Source organism: Herpailurus yagouaroundi, unplaced genomic scaffold, assembly GCF_014898765.1.
Source record: "Herpailurus yagouaroundi ecotype Mexico unplaced genomic scaffold, PumYag 28, whole genome shotgun sequence".
NCBI lineage: Eukaryota > Metazoa > Chordata > Mammalia > Carnivora > Felidae > Herpailurus > Herpailurus yagouaroundi.
This window is the reverse complement of record NW_024412376.1, coordinates 1,584,238-1,591,772: the sequence shown is the minus strand read 5'-3', so window position 1 is coordinate 1,591,772 and position 7,535 is coordinate 1,584,238.

Here is a 7,535-nt window from a genome sequence, read left to right as displayed (position 1 = left end):
CTTGTTTGGGGGTTTTCTTAGCTTTTGGACTTTGTGTTGGAGCAAACTATCAGTTTAAACAAATTTGTTTTGAAATATTGACAGTAGAGCTAAAATAAACAACATGGTGTTGGGGAAGGGACACTGTGCTAAGGCAGAAGACCCGAGTTCTAATCCCAGCTCTGCCTCTGATTCATTGTGTGGCCTCAGACCAACTGATTTTTAAAAAGAGAGGGGCATTTGGTTGGCTCAGTCGGTAGGACATGTGGTTCTTTGATCTCAAGGTTGTGAGTTCAAGCTCCCACCCTGGGAGCCATTTCCTCCACTGTGCCTCTCTTAAGTTCTCTCTGATGCCTTGTAATGCCAGTGCCAGATGCCAAACAGGACCTTGCTGTCAGGGTTCAGTCATTAGCTTGTGCTCAGATATAATTCAGTACCCAAAGAACTGCAAAATCCTAAGAACAAGTTACATCCTGGCTAAACCCTAGATGGGGAGTTCACTGCCCATTTAGCTTGCTGCCTTGGCCTTCAGCTAAAGTCTAATCATAAGAGGAGGTCAAGAAGGTAAGCCATTCTCAAAGCACAGCCAAGGATTCAGTGCTCTTTCCCTGTTCACCTTATTCCAAGTGTTAAAAAAAAATCATCAGGGGCGCCTGGATGGCTCAGTCGGTTGAGCGTCCGACTTCGGCTCAGGTCATGATCTCACAGTTTGTGAGTTCAAGCCCCACATCGGGCTCTGTGCTGACAACTCAGAGCCTGGAGCCTGCTTCAGATTCTGTGTCTCCCTCTCTCTCTGCCCCTTCCCTGCTCATACTCTGTCTCTCTCTGTCTCTCAAAAATGAATAAACGTTAAAAAAAAAAATCATCACCACTCTATGGTTTCTAATGGGCTTTCTCAGTTATCTCATGTGGTGTTACAAACACCCCAAGCCTCTGGGGGCACCCAGTGATTATTAACGATTCAGCAGAGACAGAATACAGGCTGTTTCCAAAAGGAGACACATGCGTGCAGATAGGAGTGAGGCGGAAAGCTCATCTGCGGTTCTCTGTAGAAAGTTCTTCTTTGTATCCCCCCCTTTATTTATTTTAAAAATAAACTCCCTCAATTTCAGTAATTACTATTCTATGCGTTTTGATCATTTAAGGGTAATTTTAAATGTGAAATTTTGCTTTTCTACCCCCTTTGTAATATTTTGTGAGGACAAACAGAAAGAAGGAAATAACTTAGATTCTTTGGAGCTCTACAATGTAGTTTGGGATCAAAACTCCAATATCAGCAGGAGTACTGCATCCAAGTTTAATGTTTTTATTTATACCTTAGGCCCTGGTCAGAGTTATACCTAGAATTAACTCCTCTGGAAAGAAAATTTGGTTCATTCACTCCTAATTCCATGTGATTGACTGTGTAGTATTTCACATGGATAAGGTACAGTACTCATTTTTAACTTCAGAAGGACCTGGTGCCTGTGAAAAACTGCACAGTTCAGCTGACTTTTTGATTATAGCCATCCTTATGAGTGTGATGTGGACATTTCATTGTGGTTTTTCTTTTGGGTGGGTTTACTTTACTATATTTTTAGATGTGGCTTCTGAAACTTGGAATTTGAATGTCTTCAACCTTTAAAATTGTCTCACAAATCCTCATTTCTTATATACCAAGTAGAAATGGTAATAACTTTCTTCCAGGATGGTTCACTTCCCCACTTTTTGTAGTAATGTATACATAAAATTTAGCATCTTAACCATTTTTAAATACGTACTTTTGTTGAATCAAGTATATTCACATTGTTGTTCAACCATCACCACCACCCATCTCAGGACTTTTTCATCTCAACTGAAACTCTGTATACATTGAGCACTGATTCCACATTCATCACCCACCTCTCCCTACACCAACATATTGCTGTTATAAACATGAGCGTACAGATAATTGTTTAGAGTCTGCTTTTATTTCTTCCAGGTATATACCCCAAAATGGAATTCTGGATCATATGGTAGTTCTATACGTTTAATTTTTTTAGGAACTGCCATACTGTTTTCCATAGAGCTATTCCACTGTACGTTCCCACCAGCAATATACACAAGTGTTACAGTTTCTCCACATCTTTGTCAGCACTTGTTATTTTCTGGGTTTCGTTGTTGTTTTTATTTTTTTTATTTTTTTACTGTTTATTTTTGAGAGAGAGAGCATGAGCAGGGGTGGGGAAGAGAGAGAGACACACACAGAGTCCTCAGCAGGCTCCAGGCTCTGAGCTATCAATAGCGCAGAGCTCAAACTCAAAAACCGCAAGACCGTGACCTGAGCCAAAGTTGGACGCTTAAACAACTGAGCCACCCTGGCACCCCTATTGTTTTTAATAGCCATCCTAATGGATATGAAGAGCTATCTCATGGTTTTCATTTGCATTTCCCTAATGATTAGTGATGTTGAACACCTTTTCATGAACTTATTGGCCATTTGTTTATCTTTGGAGAAATGCCTATTCAAGTTCCTAGCCCATCTTAAAATTGGATTGCTTGTGCTTTCAACAATAGCCAAATTATGGAAAGGGCCCAAATGTCCATCAACTGATGACAAAGAAGATGTGGTTTATGTATACAATGGAATACTACTTGGGAATGAGAAAGAATGAAATCCTGCCATTTACATCAATGTGGATGGAACTGGAAGGTATCATGCTAAGTGAAATAAGTCAGAGAAAGACAGATATCATATGTTTTCACTCATATGTGGAACTCGAGAAACTTAACAGAAGACCATGGGGGAAGGGAAGGGGAAAAAAAGTTTCAAACAGAGAGGGAGGCAAACCATAAGAGACTCTTAAATACAGAGAACAAACTGAGGGTTGATGAGGGGGATGGGGGAGGGGAAAATGGATGATGGGCATTGAGGAAGGCACTTGTTGAGATGAGCACTGGGTATTGTATGTAAGTGATGAATATCATGCACCAAACCAAGAGCACACTGTATACACTGAATGTTAGCTAACTTGACAATAAATTCTAAAATAAGTAAAATTGGATTGCTTGTTTTTGTTGTTTTTGAGTTGTAGGGGTTCTTTATATATACTGGATATCAGCCCGTTATCAGACATGATTTGCAAATATTTTCTCCCATCCAATGGTTGTCATTTCACTATTGATCATGTCCTTCAATGTACAAAAGTTTTAAATTTTGATGAAGTCCAATTTATCTTTTTGTTGTCTTTGCTCTTGGTGTCATATCTAAGAAATAATTGCTAAATTTAATGTCATGAAGCTATTCCCCTATATTTTCTTCTAAGAATTTTATAGTTTTAGCTCCTACATTTAGGTCGTAGATCCATTTTGAGTTCACTTTTTTATATAGTGTAAGTTAGGGTCCAACTTCTAGTTTTTTTGCATGTAGCTATCCACTTTCCCAACATCATTTGTTGAAAACATTGTTATTTCATGTTGACAATTATTTGATCACATATGTGAGTTTATTTCTGGGCTCTCTATTCCATTGCTTGGTCTATATCTCTGTCTTCATGCCAGTACCACACTGTTTTAATTACCATAGCTTTGTAGTTTTGAAATCCAAAAATGCAAGACCTCCAACTTTGTTCTTTTAATTTTTTTCCCCAAGATTACTCTGGCTATTTGGTGTCCCTTATGATTCCATCTAAGTTTTAGACAGCCTTTTCCATTTCTGCAAAAAATGCCATTGGGATTTTGATAGATATTGAATTGAACCTATAGATAGCCTTGCGTAGCATTGACATCTTAATAATACTGCCTTCCAATCCATTAATAGGGCTCATTGGGGGTTTGATTTGCATTTTCCTGATGATCAAGGATGTTGGGCATTTTTTTCATGTGCTTACTGGCTATTTGTGTATCTTTCTTTTTTTTAAAGAATTTTTTTTTTCAACGTTTATTTATTTTTGGGACAGAGAGAGACAGAGCATGAACGGGGGAGGGGCAGAGAGAGAGACACAGAATCAGAAACAGGCTCCAGTCTCTGAGCCATCAGCCCAGAGCCTGACGCGGGGCTCGAACTCACGGACCGCGAGATCGCGACCTGGCTGAAGTCGGACGCCCAACCGACTGCGCCACCCAGGCGCCCCTATTTGTGTATCTTTCATGGAGAAATATCTATTCAGACCCTTTGCCCCATTTGTTTTCTTTGCCTGTTTTAAACTTAGGTTGTTTTGTGGTGATGGTGGTGGTGGCAGTGGTTGTTGAGTTGTAGTTCATTATATATTTTGTGTACAAGTCCCTTATCAGATATATTATTTGCAAATATTGTCTCACATTTGATGGGTTGTCTTTTTACTTTCTTGAAAGTGTCTTTTGAAGCATAAAAGCTTTAAATTAAAACAAATTATTTTTTATTTTAGAATGGGAGCATGGAGGAGAGGGTCAGAGGGAGAGAGAAAGAGAATCTTAAGTAGCCTTCATGCTCAGTGTGGAGCCCGATGCTGGGCTTGATCCCACAACCTGGGATCATGATCTGAGCCAAAATCAAGAGTTGGATGTTCAACCACCTGAGCTACCCAGGCACCCCCCCAAAACTTTAAATTTTGATGAAGTCCAATTTATCTATATTTTTCCTTTTGTTGCTCATGCTTTTGGTGACTAAGAATCCATTATCAAATCCAAGTTCATAAAGACTTATCCCTATGTTTTCTTCTAAAAGTTTTATAATTTTTACTCTAATGTTAAGATCCTTGATCAATTTTTGTTTAATTTTTATATATGGTGTAAAGTAAGGGTCCAACTTCATTCTTTTGCATTTGGCTATTTAGTTGTCTCAGTGCCATTTTATTGAAGTGTCTATGCTTCTTTATATTCCTTTGACTCCTCCACTCACTGCAGTCTGATCTTTGCTGCTACCCCTGTACAGAAACTGCTGTCACCACATCACTAATGTCCTCATAGCTAAACTGAGTAGATAATTTTTGGTCCTTTCCTTCTTGAAATACCTCTTGACTTCTGTGATGTCACACCCTTCTAGATTTCTTCCTACCACTCTGGCTTCTTTTTCCTAGTCTCTCACCATCCCAAGTGTTCCTGAATGTTCTGTTGTCAGCCCTACACACATTATTTGGGTGATCTCATCCTCTTACATGACTTCACTTGCCATCTCTGTACTGATTTTTTCCAAAACTTAACTCTCCTGACCTTTATATCAATTTTATTCGCAAATCATATATTTGATAAGAGAAGTTTAATCCAGTATATATAAAGAACCCCTATAATTGAACAATAACAATACAGCCATCCAATTTAAAAATGAGACTTGAATAGATAGACATTTCTCCAAAGAAGAGCATCTCAACCTCAACATTTCCCAAATAACTTTATTCCTCCAAATCTGCTTCTTCAATGTTTCTTACATCTATAAATGGCATACAATCCATTTGATTTCCCAAGGCAGAAATCTGGTTTATATACTATCAAATGCAACCATTTTGTACATCTCAGTGAGTTTTGATACATTTCTGTACTCCTGTCACCACTGCTACAGATGAAATACAAAACATTTCTATCCCCTGTAATTTCCTGTGTCCCTTCATGTTCAATCTTTCCCCCACTACTGGCCCCATGAGAGAACTCTGCTTTCTTCCTAGAAAGATTAGAATTTATTTTCCAGAGTTTCATATAAATGGAACTATATAATATAGTATATTCCTTTTTTTTTAAATTTTTTTAAACGTTTATTTATTTTTGAGACAGAGAGAGACAGAGCATGAACGGGGGAGGGTCAGAGAGAGGGAGACACAGAATCTGAAACAGGCTCCAGGCTCTGAGCTGTCAGCACAGAGCCCGACGCGGGGCTCGAACTCACGGACCGCGAGATCATGACCTGAGCTGAAGTCAGCCGCCTAACCGACTGAGCCACCCAGGCGCCCCAGATTCCTTTTTTTTTTAAAGATTTTATTTTATTTTTTAAAAAAAATTTTAACATTTATTATTTTTGAGAGACAGAGCACAAGTGGGGGTGGGAGCAGAGAGAGAGTGGGAGACACAGAATCTGAAGCCTGCTCCAGGCTCGGAGGTGTCCCCTCAGAGCCTGATGCGGAGGCTCCAACTCACGAACTGTGAGATCATGACCTGAGCTGAAGTTGGCCGCTTAACCCACTGAGCCACACAGGCGCCCCAAGATTTTATTTTTAAGTAATCTCTACACCCAACATGGAGCTTGAACTCAACAACCCTGAGATCAAGAGCTGTATGCTCTACCGACTGAACCAGCCAGGCACTCCAGTATATACCTTCTTGTGTCTGTCTTTTTTCATTAAGTGTAATGTTCTTGAGATCTATTCCTGTTGTATGTATTAGTAGCTTATCCCTTTTTATTGGTGAGTAGTATTCCATTGTTTGTATATACCATAATCTGTTCATCCATTCATCTGCTGATGGACATGGGTGTTTTCCAGTTTGGCAATATCATGAATAAAATTGTTGTAACATTCAAATACAAGTCTTTGTGTAGACTTTGCATATTTACCCATTTGTCTTGGGTAAATACCTAGGAGTGGTCATATGTAAGTATATGTTTCACTTTACAAGAAACTTGTGAGCTGTTTTCCAAAGCAGTTGTACCATTTTACATTTCTATTAGCAATGGATTCTATTAGCAACCTTTTTTTTTTTTTTGCCAACCTTTTTATTATTATCAACCCATTTAATTTTAGCTATTCCAGTGGATGTGAGGTAGTATCTCATTGTAGTTTTAATTTTCATTTCCCTGAAGACAAATGATGCTAAGACATTTTCATATGTTTATTGGCCATTCATATACCCTCTTTGATGGAGAGTTTAAATCTTTTGCCCATTTTTAATTTTTTAAAGTTTATTTATTTATTTTGAGAGAGAGAGAAAGAGCACAAGCCAGGGAGGGGCAGAGAGAAGGAGAGACAGAATCCCAAGCAGGCTCCACACCATCAGTGCAGAGCCCAATGTTGGGTTCACCTATGACAATGAGGTCATGATCTGATCCAAGATCAAGAGTTGAATGCTTAACCAACTGAACCTACCCAGACACCCTTGCCCATTTTTAAATAGTCATTTGCTTATTACTGAATTGGAATTGGAATTAGCCTGTTATCAAATATGTTTTCCAAATCTTTTCTCACTATCAGTGGCTTTCCTTTTCTTTTTCTTAAGTGTCTTTGTCTTTTTTTGTGTGTGTGTGTAGTGTCTTTAATTTTTCAAAAAATGGTTTATGTGGGGTGCCTGGGTGGCTCAGTCGGTTGAGCATCTGACTTTGGCTCAGGTCGTGATCTCACAGTTTGTGAGTTCGAACCCCACGTCAGGCTCTGGTGCTGACAGCTCAGAGCCTAGAGCCTGCTTCAGATTCTGTGTCCCCCTTTCTTTCCACCCCACCCCTGCTTGTGCTTTGTCTCTCTCTTTCAAAAATGAATAACATTAAAAAAAATTTTTTTTTACCTAATAATTTTTTTTTATTTATATATGAAATTTATTGTCAAATTGGTTTCCATACAACACCCAGTGCTCATCCCAAAAGGTGCCCTCCTCAATACCCATCACCCACCCTCTCCTCCCTCCCACCCCCCATCAACCCT